We start from the raw sequence: 14,375 nt of genomic DNA, 5'->3' as shown, positions 1-14,375 counted from the left end.
TGGGAACACAAAAAAAGAGGTATTTTTAAACGTAAAGAATATTTACAGAAAAATGTACCATTTCAGACTTCATACATAAGAATTTGGAACAACTTACTTTCAGGTTTGCAGAAACTTTCAGTTTTTACTTTGAATGTGCATAGATAGTGACACATCAAGTTGTACTTCAGTATAGAGAGGAAGGAAGGAAAGGAAGAATGAAGAGAAGAGAAGAGAAGAGAAGAGAAGAGAAGAGAAGAGAAGAGAAGAGAAGAGAAGAGAAGAGAAGAGAAGAGAAGAGAAGAGAAGAGAAGAGAAGAGAAGAGAAGAGAAGAGAAGAGAAGAGAAGAGAAGAGAAGAGAAGAGAAGAGAAGAGAAGAGAAGAGAAGAGAAGAGAAGAGAAGAGAAGAGAAGAGAAGAGAAGAGAAGAGAAGAGAAGAGAAGAGAAGAGAAGAAGAGGACTTGTTCTAAGAAACCAGTCATGTTCCCAGGCTACTCATTTTGTAGTTTTCAAACTGGATTTTCTTCAATTTAAGAATTAGTCCTTCCCTCCTTTTGCTCCAAGTGCATGAAAGACTTTTGTTTCACATTTCACTTCATGCTACGCATCTGAGTGTTTCTTGAGAGGACTCGAAATTACTGTGCAGTGCCATTGACAACAGAAAGTGTACTGCACCAAGTAAAAGTGAAAAGTAATTCTCAGTCTTTCTCAGATGCAGTCATCTAAGAACAGAAGAAAACATTACGTTTATTGCTGCATCACAGTGCAGAAATTGAGTACTCCTTCATCATGTGTTACTCAAGAGATAGCTTTTCTTTCCCAGTTTGACAGTAAGTAGAAAAATTTTCAAGATGGAAAAATCAATGAATGTATAACACTTGGTCTTGTTGGTCCAGACTAGAGTGTTTGATGCTTATTTTGTGGAAATTGATAGAGCTGCTAGAGAGTCAATATAAACCAGCTTTGGGACTGTCATTTAAAATTTAGCTCAGAGTGACACTTTCCTAAGACTGCAAGCAAACTCATAAAACCATGCTCTTTGTGTCTAGAAACAGTGCTCCAAAGAGATTGCTTGGCCCATATTCACAAGGAAATATGTCTACATACACACTAATAAACACACAAATACACCATGCTACTTCAAGTAAGAAATTAAAGTAGTTTTTCTTAGTTTATTTGTAAAATTATGCCTACCAAATCAAAATCTTACTATGTCTTCCCTCTAAACATGTGAGAAGGGGCCAACAAGGAAAGTAAACAATCTTATTTGTTTCTGTTACAGAGGAATGAAAAAAACAGTTGGGTTCTACTTTACACACTGATTTCATAATATGCTTGTTTGAAAGCCCACAAATTGTTTAGTAAATAAAACTAATTTCTGGAAAGTAAAAATACTGTTCCTATTTTCTGAGGTACCCTTAAAATAATACTGAAGAAACAACAATATATTTACATTAAACATATTAAAAAATAAGGGCTTTTAGTATTCACCTAGTAGATAAATTATTATTTTTTTTTTTCACGTGGGCTAAAAGAATTTAAAATGCATGTAATCTGAAACTAAATAATTAACTGCAATCCGGTAGGCAAATGTTCCACCTTCTATTTTTTTTTTCTCTCCTTCTCTTTTTCTGCTAACAAGCCACCCAGTTTTACTTTCTTGCCTCCTCCCATTCACTCCACCCTGTGGATCTCTGCCAAGTCAGTCCAACTTGTCCAAACAGGACATGGCTTTTGATAAGATTTTGCTCACGCCCTGTACTTCAGAAAGACAAATGAAGCAATTGGGTTTTGTATGCAAATAAGGACAGGTGCAAGGTAAAGTCCAGGCAAAGTTCCTCAGTATTTCCATGTGTGAAGTCCAGTGAAAAGAGCAAATGAGAAAAATCACAAAATCTGCCCTTACAACCCAATTAAGAACCGAAGTATCCCCTTCAGAAGGAAAGTTCATGTCCCTGTCAGGACTGGAGAGTTCTTGAGATTAACTTCTGGATGGGTATGGTTTGCTGTTTCAGAGACATAATTAGTAAATGAGAGCTTAAAGTCACTTAGCCTGCATTCTGGCAGTAAGGATTTGTATAGATTATTTGCAGTGGCCAAAAGGAGCAAAGCAGTTGAAGAACACACCCAGCCTGCACATCTGCACCACACACCAGCTGCTGAAAGGCAATCGTGCTCCTGCCATGGCTCTGTACCTCACCTTCAAGGTCCGCCAACCCCACAGCCCTGTTAGGAAAGGGTGGGGTGGACGTCCAGTTCTGGCTCTGCACATCCAACAACTACAGATCCTCTCGGCAGCACAGAGCCTTTGCTCCAGACCTGGGAGCGCAGGCAGTGACCTGAAAGATAGCACAGCTGTGGATAGCAGGGTGGGGGCCATAAATCCTCCCTCTCTTCACTCTGCATAAAACTATGCGCCAGTGTTTGCTTTCTCAATCTTTCTGCCTGGGGAAGCAAGGAATGCTGCCCTGTGGTACAGTGAGGCTTTGTCTAGAAGCATCAAGGTATTATTGTTACTGTTGGTATAATTACAGAATAATGTAATGGTATCTGCTAAATTAGCGCTGCCTGAGCGGCCTCCCCAAAGACAGGGCAGTGCTGCTGGTATCTGGCAGCCACCGTATTTCTTGTGGCTGCAGCTCTTCGGCCCAAGCCCTTTGGGACTTACGCTGTTGCCCCGAAAGTGGTACTTCTTCTGCGAGCCTCAAGTCAAACTTCCCCTGTTATTAAGGAGAAGTGATAACATCAGAAGACTCTCCACTGATGAAATCCAAAGGGAGGGGAGGCTTCCTGGGCCGGGCTGAGAAGCCTCCTTCAGTGGAACCTTGGAAGATAGTCTGACAGAGGAAAAAACAGCGTGACAGCAGGAGTCCCTGGAAAGGGTTGAGAAAGGGTTTTCCACAGCTCCTAGCAAGATGTGTTTGCACTGACAGTACCGGCTGCTCATCAAGACCTGTGTCAGCAAAAAAAAAGTATTTCTGAAGTTCCATTAACTTTAATGGGAAGTAAGCGAGCGCTGAACTGCGCCGGGCCCCAAAATAGCAGCAGGCAAAGAAACTCCCCAGCTCAGCAGAGCACAGCTCTCAGATCCAGCCCCAGACAGCATGAGCAGGGGAAGGAGCGAAGGCCTCGAGATGGAGCTGGGGGAAGGGAACGGAGCAGCCACCCCACAAAGAACAGCAGGGGGAAAATCATGAAGAAGCAGTACACCAAGAAAACATGCTGCAGGTCAGCAGCCCCCTGTATTTGCTTATTCACTGAATTTCCTCTGGGAAATGGCAGTAAGTGTTCAAAAATGTAGGATACCGTGTAAAAAGAAAGTGGCACCTGGACAAAAACTTTCAGCTGAATGCTTTACTTGTTAGGCGTAAAAGGAATATTAAGACAAATGGCAGTATTTTGTTTCAATTTAGTTAAGTTGTGTCACTTAACAATAAAAGCTCTCCAAAAATGCCATGCACCCTAGTGCAGGGGCGTGACCAGATGGCCTCAAGAGTTCCCCTACAACCTTCATTATTCTAAGATTAATATGCCTCTTCAACTAGATGCTTCAATGAAACCAAAATAACTAGTTTTTTAAAATCCACTGCAATTAAACATTCTAATTTTTATGTAACACCACATTTTATTCTTTCCTTTCACATAGCAAATAATTTCAAACTATTTTGGCTTTTTATTGACACAAACATCTTTTACCTTCCCTCCAGTGCAAGCAGGCTGAAAAATCTGGTATTTTGTGCAGCTTGTACATTCTAACTTTGCTGATATCACTTTGACCTAGAACTGTTTTGTCATAATCATTTATCAGCTGTGTAGCAGACTAATCAGTATTTCAATTAGATTTGATAATTACTGTTGCAGGCTGTTTGAAGCCACATGTCGGGAAATGGACTTCTTGAACATAAAAATTTCAGGGAAAAAAGTTTGTGCAGTGCTTACTAAAAAAATGCCTTTTCTGCCAAAGAAAAATGGAGTCCAGTTCAACCTTCAGTTCTACATCTACTGAACCCAAGGGAAAGAGAAAGAAAAGCTCTTGAGGCACCTCCATTAGACAATATTCTCCCTTATCAGGGCAGACTACTGTCTGGTTTCCTGTCTCAACTCAAGCTACTGCTTCGAAGGAGAAACAGTCTAGTAAGGATAAAAGATCAGACTTCTGAAAACAAGTGAAGTATGTGGAATGGTATGATAATCTTTCCCTTCCAAACTGAACTTTGTTTTCTGTTGTGTTTTTTCTTAATTTTGAAGATAATTTTAAAGGACAAATATTAATCCTATCTTTTTATATTACTAGGGAAGAATGACAGAAGATACTGCTTTGTAACATAAAGGACTCTACTATTTCATGAACCTTGAGAGAGATTAAAAATTTTTGGTAGTATGGGAGAAAAGAAAGAAATTCTAATCCTAAGGAAAGTGTACATTTATGAACAATAGCTTAAATGACTAATTTGAGTGAGGATTTGAATATAGGGCAAATGTTGATGAACTTCTGTGTATCTACAGAAGTGAAAAAAACAAGACGGAAAAGAGCTGGATAGCGTAGTGGGTACAAGTGAGACAGTGATCAAAGAAACTCAGACTCTTTAAAAGCGGAAATTCTGTCGTGCCTTCATGGATCAAGTTTGTTGGTAACGTACTGACTGCATGATAGGCAGACTTGACCACACACTTGTATTTTTTTTTTTCCATTCTGACTTGGTTTACTACTAAAAAACTACTACAGCTTTAGCATTCAGTATGGCTGATGTACACTTGCACTTCTTTCCCCTGGGAGGTATCTACTGTGGCTACAAAGCCCTCAAAGGATGGCTCAGCATCAAGTCAACACTTAATAGGGAAGGGTTAAATCTCTGCTAAAACCAGCTCTGCCAAACTTCATATTCTGGATTGGAAGCAACTAGCCTTGGAATGAAAACACAAAGCTTCAATGCTGACAGCATAAAGGAACTTTAAAAGACCTCCTGTTAGCTGTGCTAATTAATATTAAAAAGTTGGTTTACAAAACTATTATAATTTTAATCTCAGTCTTGGATTTTGTAAGACTTCTGAATACAAAAAGGTGTGAACCACAAAATGTACTGCATTTATTATACGCTAGTTTCCAATATCAAACTACAGTTAAATGCAACATTTTTCCTTTGTCACAGGGAAAAAAAAAGATGAAATGTTTGAAATCCTGTGCAAATTGACTAAATTAAGTAAAAATAGTTATGTAAAAATAAGTGGCAGTAACAAATGTGAAAATAATCAGTAAACAACTTACCAAAACTGTGCGGCCAAATACTTCTTGTTATCTGGAATTCTGAATAGACAAGAAACAAGTTCATGTAAGGATGCGCATATTATTTAGTAAGTATTTTTTTCACATACAATTAAACCCTGAAAGAGGAAGTTCATAGCATGTATTTCAGATACTTCTTAAAAGACACAATAGCATTTAAAACATCTGCAATGATCACAAACAAGTGATCCTTAGCATCCTAAAGAGCAACTGCAGGGATTAAAAGGCTACTTTAAAAAATGAAATAAAAAAGTAGCAAAATAGAAGAGTTAAAGTATTTTGGTGCGAACAGGAAACATGCATATTCCAGCACAGAAATGACAGAGAAGAATAAACAGTCCATCTTGCATTTTCATCCAGGGGCCTGATTCAAAAGCCCAGTGAAGTTAATGCAAGTCTTTCTCTTGATTTCAATGAGCTTTGGCTTGGGTCCTTTAGCTCTTCATCAGTCAGACCCAAAGCAACAGCAAGATTTATATCTCTTTTTGGACTTCCTCTTGATGTTTCTCCATGTTTGCCTGTAACAGGCTGTGGGAAGAAGACAAATCTAAAAACGGGACTAAAAAGATTACTTTTGCGCCTTCAGAAATGCAAAACGTAGGACAGCTACACCTATTTATTCCCAAGAAAAGATAGCCAGCAGTCTCATTTTCTGTATCACATCCATGAGACAGGGAATCTTCTAGTTTGGATGATGAGAAAATATTTATCCCTTTCATGAACTGGAACTACGAGGTGCTTGCGGTGGGCCATCCAGGTTGGGTAAGGGCAGAAGCCAAAGCTCCCTCTGCAAGGTGCATCTGCAAGATGTGGGCTCTCTTCTTGTACTCTTTTTACACCAGCGTAACTCCGCAGCTTTAATGGAGCTGTTCCAGCCCGGCTGGTGTTGCAAGCCAGAGGAGAAAACTGGATCCCAGTTCTCTGGAGACTTGAGTACCCGTTCTCGGCAAAGGGAGCGAAGCTCTTCAGGTCACCCCCATAAGCACATTGGGAGTCGCGGGCGCGCGTTAAAGGTTAACTTGGAAATCTCATGATGACATAACACAGGCATCTTAAGCAATCGTGAGTGTGTAGAGACATGATAACTCACTGGGTGGGGATTGGGAGTTGAGGGGCAGTGACAAGGGGCCTGGACGAGGCTACCGATCTACCAGAAAACAGCCTGAAACAGGAAAGAGCACCACATATGCCACTTGGAATGTGTGACGCAAACCCCAGCCTTGAAACAAAGAACAGGAAACAGCTCTGCTGGCTGCGCTGGGGAGAAAGCACAGAGAAACATTTAGGCGGCCCTCCCTGACCCTATATTCATGAGCAGCTGGAGTCTTTTAAAACAACAACAGTGGGTGGAGGTGTTTGTTCATTGGGTGTGAAGAAAAACACTGTCCTTATGCTGGGGACCTGCCCTATTTACAAACAGGCACCCTTAACAACACGAGGGAGCACGAGATTTTTTAGACACCACGGGTCATGACGATTAACCGAAGCCTTTCCCTGGGATTGATTGATTTATTACAGGGCTGACAGAAAGCCAGTAGCTAAACAGAAGCAGAGCTTCGTTTCTCCAAGCAGTCACAGCTCCTAGCCCAGAAGCGAGGACCTACACGAGCAGGACCAAGGGAATCAGCCGGCCACAGGAGGAGCTGTAGAGGAAGGGGTTGCTGCAGGCAGCATCTCGCTTCGTTGGGCCAACATGCTCCATGGCTGAGGACCTGCACAGCTCAGCGCACCTACTGCATCTGTCCAAAGCACCGCACGCGTGGCTGTCGGCATCCCTCTGCCATGTGCAGAGACTTTGCCTCGGGACCCGACTTTCTGTGGATAAAACACTTCTATTTGCAAAGCGCCCAAATACCCTGCCAGATAAACGAACTCCTTCCTCAAGGTAGAGGCAGAGGAAAGGTGCATTTTGCCTAGATGTCATATACTAGGGTAACTTCAACACTTGCTTTCCTTCAAAGCTGTGGTTTCATTGCACTCTCTTCCCTTACATGCTTTGCATCAGTTATTTATACACCAGGGGTGGGACATCTAACGCTATCCAATGTGAGAACATGTTACAGCAAATTATGTGGACTGGCACTACAGCAGCACTAACAACTGCTGCAGGCTCCCCATGGCTGGTGTTTAAGAGTGCGCTGGCCAGCAGAGCATCTGCACAGCAATGTGTGGGTGCAGGCTTTATGCTGATGATATCAGCTCCTTACTGTCTTCACACCGAGCATCTGGAACTAAGCAACTTGGTGGCTGCACAGCTCCTGTCTCTACTACCTTAGAGCCTTTGGCTGATCTCGCTCACGTTTGCATCATTTTTTATCTGAAGGCTTTTGCTTTCGGCTGACCAGGTATTGACCGCATGGCTCAAATCCTCGCAGCACATCAAGGCTGTCTCACGGCTCTGTTACCGAGGGCAAATTTTGTCCAGTTTCTCATGGAAGGCACAGACCACTTTATATCTTCTCCCTCCTCACACACACCCCGCCCTTGCCCCCGTCCCCCTTGTGGTCTGTACCACACTGTGCGCAGGGGAAAAAAAAAAGGTATTTTGCCAGCTTGGACAGAAATAAAAAAGGCCACTCACACCAGCTTCAAGTTTTTGTATTTATACTAGGCAAAAAGCTCTTAAAAATACAAGAGGAAAGTTAGTTTGAAGTAAATCTCTTCTGGGTCAGGCAGGATTATCAAATCCAGATGTAGCTCCTCTCACACAAGAAGTTCCTCATGCAATTACCAAGAGTGTGCATCTTAAAAGTATTATATGGGAAAAAATCATTACTGAGCAGCCATGTAAGCCTTTGTTTTCAATACAGGTAATGAGCACTCATGGATATTAGTTTAAATAAAGTAAGCCTTCAAAGCTCTCGTATCCGGCACCCAAATTCAGCCTTTCATAACAATAAAGCCTTCAGAGTTCAGCTCTACAAACAGTGGCACTTCCTGCATTTTCAAAGGCTAGGAAGCAAATAAAGCACAGCGGACAATACAGGTACAGTGAGTGAGGTATCAGGGGAGGACACGAGGCAAGTCCCTATTTTATTCCCCCCTCCGTGCCCTCCTGAGCAGCCCCCAGCCCCTCTCCCCGCCTGCGCCCCCCACACCGGGCTGTCCTGTGCCAGGGCTGCCCCCGGCCGTGCGAGAGGCGCGTCTGACAAAAGTCCAAAGTAAACGCTCCCGTCCGCGTTTGGGCTTAAAGAATTAATTATTATTAATAATAATAATAACAAATGAACGGCGTCCAGAAAAAGGGAAGCAAATTGCGGTCGTTGCTCCTACCGCCGTACCCAGCTGCGGCGCGGCTGAACTTCACCTCGACCCCTGCCAGCTCGGAGGGGGGAGGATAATATGGTTTTGGGGGGCACCACCACCCCCTGGCTTAACCTGGAGCTCGGCAGGACCCTTCCCAAAACCCGAACCCACCCGGGAACACCCCCCGGTCCGCTGCTTGTCCCCCCGTCCCCAGAAAGCCCCCGCACCCCGCACCGGGATGGTGGCGGCGGGGGCGTCCCAGCGAGGTCGGGGCAGGTGCGCGGAGCCCCCCGGAGCCCCCCCATCCCCACAGCAGCTCGGGGAAACTTTCCGGGGGGCTGCCGCACCCCCCCCACACCCACCCCCACTTACGCTGGGCAGGAGGTGCGGAGGGCGCCGTGGGGGCGCTGGGCGGCGGGGCTGGAGGCTGGAGGCGCCGTGGCTCCGGCTCTGTGTGTGTGTGTGTGCGGTGTGTGTGCGAGGAGGGGCGGCCCCGCTGCCTGCCTCCCTCCCTCCCTGCCTGCCTCCCGCCTTCCCCCCGGGCTGCTGGCACCGGGCCGCGCTGTCACATGACGCCGCCGCCTCTCTCGCCCTGCCCGGCTCCCCGGGAGGGTCACGGAGGGGAGCGCGGCCGGGCGGGGACGGAGGGAGGGAGGGAGGGAGGCAGGAGGGCGGCTCCCCGCCCGCGGGGTGGAGGCTCCGCCGAGGGGCCGGGGCGAGCGGCGGCGCACACAAACAGGCGGGCACGCCGTGACTCCCCGCCGCCCAGCCCTGCCTCCCGGGGGCAGCCGGCCTCGCGCAGACACTCATTATCCGCCAGCAGCCCCGGGAGGGGAGGGGAGGGGCGGGGAGCGGGACAACCACCGCCGACAAACCTGCCCGGCCGGCCGCTCCTCCCCTCCCTTCCCTCCCTTCCCCTCCGCGGCAGCGCGCCCCTTCCCCACCCTCCCTCCTTCCCTCCCTCCCTCAGCGCCCACCCCGGCCGACCTGCGGCGGCACAGCCCGGGGGGAAGGAAGGGAGGAGGGAGGGAGGGAGGGAGGGAGGTGCTCGCTCGCTCTGGGGCGCTGCCGCCGCCGAGTTGGCTTGGCCGGCGGGGGCTGGGAGAAGGGAGCGGGGCGAGGCGAGAGGCGAGGCGAGGCCGGGCGGCCGGCGTGGGGCAGAGGTGTGGGGCCGCCTCCGCCCCGGCTTGGCGGCTCGCCCGCTGCCGGCCGCCTGAGGCCCGGGCCGGGGAGCGCCGCCTCACGCCCCGCGCACAGGGGGCCGGGGCCAGCCGGGGGGGCAGCGGCCTGAGGCGGCCCCGGCTCGGCCCCCCGCGGGAGGCAGGAGGCGGCCCCGGGCGGCGCTCGCTGCTGGAGGCTGGGGTTTTGCACGGACGGCCCGCGGAGCAGGAGCCGCTTGTCTCCCTGTGGACCGAGGGGTTGCACTCGGAGCGGTGTTTGCTGGAATAAAGTGAAGTGAAATCCCGGCCTGCCGTCTCGGCTCTGTTGCTCAGGCAAAGGTTGTGCCCCCAACACTCTACATGTTGTAGATGAGGTGTTATATACTCGTTGCGCCACGTAAAATCTTACCCTCTTCTGACTGATAAATGGTACCTGACACGTCAACCAAAAGGCAACCGCTGCGCTTGGCAAGGCTCCGTCCCGCAGTGCGAGCTGTGGACGGATGAGAAGCTTTTTAAGGGTGGAGAAGTCGCCCTGTGGGACCCGTGATTACACGTTTGGTCCTGTGGGTAACACCAGCGGTGGGTGCTGGGCATCTCCAGCCCCCCCTGGGATCAGCCTGTATTCAAGTCCCTGCCTGGGACCCCAACCTAACTCACCTCTGGTGGTTGTTATTTCTGTTCTCTTTGGTTATTACCGAGTCAGTAAAGCTGTAAAAGCAAAACACAGAAGGAACGGAGAAGGACAGGGAGAAATGCTTTCAAGATGCACGCTCTGCTGTGCACAGCCACATGTTCAGTTTACATCTTTGGTTCTAGGATGTTTTAATGTGTCCCCTGACATAGCCCGATGGGCTTTAAAAAGCACACTAAGACACCAGTCTGAAACCCCGAAGGGTATGACTCAATGACACAACAATAAATTGTAGTATCTCCTGGATAATTACACTGTATCATGTCACAACAAGGTATTGTTGAAATATTATCATGTAGCTCATAAAGTGTGATTTTTTTATTATAAGCCTATAAAATAAACAGAATTGTTGTGTTAGAACATACAGACAGACACAAAACATTTTGTTAGGGCTGTGAAAAGGAGCTGCTGTAATTTTCTTGCACAAACATGCTCCAGATAAAGTAGTTATGTCCCAGCTTTGCACTCTCTTATTCTGGGAGCTAGCACAGGTTACACAGCTAGCTAGAGCTCTGAAGTCAGGGGGCAGAGTTGTTTTGGTGTCCAATTCTGAAACAGGCAAAAATATTTCGTAGTAGCAAGCATGCTCCTCCTGGTAAAATCACTGGATTTTCCTGTTAACTATTACCTTGTTCTGGCCTCAGATGAACCAAGTTTAATCCAGTGCAATTTTACTGTGTTCTGTGAAGTCACTCTGGATTTGTATTAACAAACAAGAGAGAGGGGGTTGTGAGCGATGCTTTTGTGGTGCAAAACAGGACTGTGCACCTGTCAGCATTTCGTTACCTTCCTGTGTTTGGTTTTTGTACCTAAGCAATTCAAAAATGTGAAGAGATGTTCCAATTCTGAAAGGAGCAGAATCTCATTGATTTTAATAGGAATTGAAAAGCCAGGAGGGGGAAGCTGGGTGTGTGGAGAGTCCTTGCCATCTGGTTAGCAGACCCAGCAGTTTTAACCAGGTCTGGAAGTGTTTCTGGATCAAAGGACTGGCGGATGGCAGCCTTTAACATCTTCCAGCACAACACCTCCTCCATTTCTGCTTTGCCCATCATCCCAGCAGCATTTCAGATGTTGCCGTGCTGAATGACTTCTCTCTCAGGAGGAAGACCAGTGGCATGCAAGTCCCTCGTATGACAGGAATAAAGGTTATTGCTTGGGTCTTCTTTGCTTTGCTTTGTAGCACATGGCACAAACCCTTGTCACGAGATGGAAGATTCACTCTCAGAAGTGTGACGGAGAGTGTGGCACAGTCAGGTTTCTGGTATAAGCAGACAGGAGGTGGTACTTAGAGTGGGCGGAGGTGAAGGGGTGCGTCATTGACATGAAGAAATCAGTATTAAAATGTTAAATTAAAAGGTATAAGATGTTCAGATGTCTGTAAGAGGACCAAATCCAGCCATGCACAAATGAACACTTGCTACTATCAGCTACATTACCTCTGTGAGAAATGTGACTTAAACTGTAAACAAATTTACATCTTTTAAGGGTAAATCTTTTTTTTTTCTTCACATGAAACAGTTTAAAATAAAAGAAGTGTACTGTATTTGGTGTACTTTTTCTGTACTTTTTCAATCCTTAATTCATCTTTGGGTTATGGGATGAACTTGGGGTGGATTGCTGGTCCCAACTCTGGCATTTATTCTGAGTCTGTCTGTGTCACAAAATGTGCTATCTGGTCAATGAGTGGTATTTATGCAGATAAATTGTCCTTAGTCCACAGATACAGGATAAGGCCTATACATGTTTGATGTATTCAGGTACATTTGTATAAACCTACCGTGTTCTGCAGTTTCAGGTCAGATATTCACCTCTACATCTGGTACTCACTAAACTAGCTCTGGGTGGAATGAGAGAGAGGTCATCATATATCCAGCAAAATTCATTATTTTTCTTAAATGCAGTTCACTTCTTAGAAGAACCACAAGTTTCACACTTAAAATGGTATACTAATATTTCTTGTACACCGAATGTTTAACCTCAGCAGCACAGCACTGATATGGCTCTGTGTTGTAATTCCAAGTTTTCAGAAATGTGGAAGTTGAGACAGTAGGAGTTTAAATGATTTAGAAGCTTAGGTATGTCTACACTGCAGTCACAGACATACCTGAGCTGGTTTTAAACAAGCCAGCTTGGGAGCTGGGTGCAATCCAGCTGCGGCAGCGTGGAACTCAGAGCTGGCTGGAAAACGTGCCCAAAAAGCTGGGTAAATACCTGAGTGGTTAGGCTGGCCTGAGCTCCACGGCTAGACTACTACCGGTGCCCAAGCTAGCTAATTTAGAGCTTGCCCGGCTGTGTTTATACCATACCGCCGTCACATCAGTTGTGACTGCAGAACAGACGTACCCTCCTGTGAATTGTGTGACTCAGCCCTGTCTCTTGGCTGACGATGCTCGTGCAGTTCTGGGAGCTGTGTGGGTAGTGTCAACCCGCTGGTCCCCATGAAAGACTTTTGTAGATACTCAGAGCTTCACAGTACAAGGCAAGGCACACTTTCACTGTGTGGAAGCTTCTTGTGTTGGCGTGGTAGCCCCTCATCTTGTGGCCACTTGGCCACGTGAGTAGCATGTGAGTCAACCCGTGCGTTTGCATAATTGGGACCTTACTGTTTGCTTAAAGGAAGGGCAAGATGGTGGCGAGCAGCCAGGCTCCCCGGGTCTGTCGTGCAGGTGCGTGAGGGAGGAAACCACCCGAGGAGCTTGGTCAGAGCCCGTGGTAAGGCGGATGGGGCCTAGGGAGGAGGCAGATGCCTGAGCCCCTCCCAGCCTCTCTCCTCCTGGTGCTGATGGCTGGTGCTGCTGCCTGCCCCATCTGAGGTTCCTCCTCCCTGCCTGCCCCTTCCCATCGCCCGAGGACCAAGGCAATTGCCGTTGTTGCTCACCCCTAAAATGAATTCTCACCTTATGCAGAAACAAATTTTAGCCACCACAACACAGGGTTCTTTTGTGTTCGCTGCCTCACACAAGGAAGGGATGGACGGCTGCTCCTTCTTGTTAAAGCCACCCAGTCACACATGGCTGCCTTTAATAAAAAAACTGCCCTGTAAGGGTCAGCCCTCAAGTCCAGGCAGCAATCAAAATTACAGAGACGAGGTTTGGGGGTGGGGAGAGAAGGGGGATTTAATTTCTTTATACATGTTGATATTTTTGAGAACAAGCATGGTTTTGTTGCAGTTGTAACTTTTACTGAAGGCTGCTGGGGTTGCATTTCATTATTTGATGTGTAGAAAGATTGTCGTAGCAAGTATTGATGTCCAAGATGTAGATGAGGGAGACTTGAGATTTCCATAGCAGAAAGAATTGTGACAATTATAGTAGTAATAGTAGATATGTATGTGTAAAAATGGTTGGGTCTGGAGACCAAATTCTCATCAAATTTATTCCTAATGTGAGCTCAGAGGAGTATGGATATTGATGTAATTGAGATCACAGTCTTACCATCTATGTAGATCCTCTGTCTCTTACTTCTTACTCGTCTTGAGCTTTACTACTGTGCGTTTATAGCAATTACATTTTCCTGAAGACTGTGTCTGGAATTTCTCCTCAGTGTGTAAAACAGGAAACGGGGAGATGATGTGATTTGCTCACACGAAATATATGCAGTCAGAGGTTTGGTCATAAAAGTTCTGTTCTGTTGCTTATCAGACTCTGTCCACTATTCTTTCTCAACAGAAAGCAATGGAAAACACGTGGACAGAAGTGAGTTGCTCTGTTCAGCTTAATTCACTGTACATATAATGTAAACCAGTCTGTGTGTGTAGCTGTTGACTTTCATTGTAGAAAGACCTACTCTGCATTCTGTAGTATGCTGTGAATGTCTTGAATCAATGGGAAGCCCAGAGAAGTAATGCTCCTTGTTGCTACTCTCAAAAAATCTTTTTGTGTTCCAGTTAGACAGAAAGTCGAATCGTTGATGAATGTTGGCTTTGCTTGGACAGAAAGTAATTCAGAGCTACCAGTTTATGTCTGTTGAAGGTCCTTAACACGTAAAAGTCATTTTGACTTTGCTCAGTCG

At 46.3% G+C, this 14,375-nt stretch overlaps 1 protein-coding gene across 1 annotated transcript in view; it reads right to left on the bottom strand.

Moving 5' to 3' along the window:
• The window catches only part of KLF3 (KLF transcription factor 3), a 28,463-nt gene extending 19,040 nt beyond the window's left edge, over positions 1 to 9,423 (bottom strand). The window contains exons 1-2 of the mRNA XM_068680113.1: positions 8,883 to 9,423; positions 5,247 to 5,285 (exon numbers count right to left, since the gene is read on the bottom strand). The gene's annotated coding sequence lies outside the window, so the exon portion shown is untranslated. The remainder of the gene's footprint in view (positions 1 to 5,246; positions 5,286 to 8,882) is intronic.
• Between the last annotated feature and the right edge of the window lie 4,952 nt (positions 9,424 to 14,375).

This window comes from Anas acuta, chromosome 4 (assembly GCF_963932015.1).
Source record: "Anas acuta chromosome 4, bAnaAcu1.1, whole genome shotgun sequence".
NCBI lineage: Eukaryota > Metazoa > Chordata > Aves > Anseriformes > Anatidae > Anas > Anas acuta.
This window is presented reverse-complemented; position numbering and strand designations above follow the sequence as displayed.